We start from the raw sequence: 2,392 nt of genomic DNA on the forward strand, positions 1-2,392 counted from the left end.
CTTTATTTTTCTCTCTAACTGTACAGTCATAACTGTACATTTTCTTTTTGCGAGAGTATTAAAACACATGGATCTTGAAAATATTTGATGAATTTTCATTATTTTTTCTGAAGTTTATTAAAAGTACAACACAGAGTTTTAAAAATTCATGTCATAATAGAAGATTTACCCTTCAGTCTCCCTCTCAAAAATACAAGGTCAGGGCCTTAATCCACCCAGCAAATTTGTGATTCATCCATCTCTCATGAATCATCTGATCTTCAAGGTTGTGTCTAAGTTCTACTAAAAGCACTATACTTCATTTGCATTTACCTGTACTGGACAAATGATGTTATATTGCCCCATACAACTTGATTCTAAAGAGGTTAAATATAATGGTAATTAGAAAAAGTTTTCATGATGTGATTTTACTGACTTCATACCCACAACACTGTTAGTTTCCTCCCCCTCCCGGGTTCCTTGATATCATCTTTGTTTATTTCTGCAACACATATTTCACCCTACCATCTCTTATATAGCAATGGCATATGGTTATGAATCCTGAGTCTTAATCCTGGTCTTGAATCCTGAGTTTAAAAAATTATCCCTTCTTAAATTTGGGGGAAGAGGTATAGAGTATTTGTAATACAACATACTCTAGTTCAGCACAATAACATATTAATTCAACAATAATTTATTAAGTCTATATATATTATTCAGTAATAATTTTCTCTGTTATTTGAGATATTTTAGAAATTGTAAATATTCTTGGAAAAATTGATGGAAGGAAGAGTGGGACAGAGAGAGAAAAGAATAAAAATAAAGAACGTAAGTAGGGAGAGGCAGTTGAGATTGCTACTCAGAGTGACAAAAGGAGAGTTCCATTTCCATGGCTCGTTCTGTCTTTGGATAATCTGGTATACCAATAAGTATAATTTGTGATGTGAACACAAATTCACCAAGAGTTGTATTGATTGACATGACCAGTTTCTTATTTTATTTATAGTTCCCAAGCTGCATTCAAATGACAGACATGAACATAATGTATCTTATTTTCCATTGCATTTAAAATATATTTCTCCTGCTCTTTAAATGGTATCATGTATAATTCTTTATAATAATTCAAACACTTTAGATTAAACTCTAAATTTCTTGGCCATATATTCATCATCTGCCAAATTGTTGAGTGAACTTAGGGATACCAAAACATTTCTCAGTGTCATTTTCCATATGTGGAGATATTCAATGTTGCCTAGGTATTCTATTGATTACTTGGGGGGAAATGTGTCATGTCTACAAAACTAATGGGAAATAATCCTCACTGGGATATAAACAGGCAGAAATAACTCATTACTAGCTGGAAATTGTTTTCTAACTCAAGAAAAAAAGGTCTTGTGTATAACAATAAAAATGGATAAAAGTTTTTCATTATTTGCCATTAAGAATAATTCACTTATTTGTTTTTCTCTTTCTGACTTACTTCACTCTACCATATGCTAACACATATATATGGAATCTAAGAAAAAAAAGGTCATGAAGAACCTAGGAGCAAGATGGGAATAAAGACACAGACCTACTAGAAAATGGACTTGAGGATATGGGGAGGGGGAAGGGTAAGTTGTGACAAAGTGAGAGAGTGGCACGGACATATATACACTAACAAACATAAAATAGATAGGTAGTGGGAAGCAGCCGCATAGCACAGGGAGATCAGCTCAGTGTTTTGTGACCACCTAGAGGGGTGGGATAGGGAGGGTGGGAGGGAGGGAGACACAAGAGGGAAGAGATATGGGAACATATGTGCATGTATAACTGATTCACTTTGTTATAAAGCAGAAACTAACACACCATTGTAATGCAATTATACTCCAATAAAGATGTTAAAAAAAAGAATAATTCACTTAATCCAGATAAGAAGCATATAGTCTGTCTTATGCTCCACTATGGCTCTCAGAGAGCCATTCAGTCAAGCTAGTGATCAACATTTTGCTCCTAATTAAAATGTACTGAAAAAGAATCAAGACAAAATATTCATTATTCTAAAACACACGTACCAAAATTTTGCCTCTCTTTCTGGTTTCATGTGATACTACTTGTGCTATTGTGCAATAAATTACAAGCTGGTTAGAGTTCAGCCACTTAAGCCAAATTATTATATAATTTATACTTAATAATGAAAATCTGGAATGGCATGCTGGTTTCAAATTTTTCTAATACAGAATAAAAAAATATTCCTAATAAAAGAAATGTGTATAGATGAATTACCAGCTTTGCATGCTGGAAATTTGTAATAATAATGGTTTCTGTTATACTGAGTAGTATTTATGCTATGTAAATGTGCTAACTAACATAAGACCACTGTGTTCATAGAACTACTGCTATGCTAAAAGTATTGAAAATATTTTCTGTATAA

This window comes from Phocoena sinus, chromosome X (genome assembly GCF_008692025.1).
Source record: "Phocoena sinus isolate mPhoSin1 chromosome X, mPhoSin1.pri, whole genome shotgun sequence".
Classification (NCBI taxonomy): Eukaryota; Metazoa; Chordata; class Mammalia; order Artiodactyla; family Phocoenidae; genus Phocoena; species Phocoena sinus.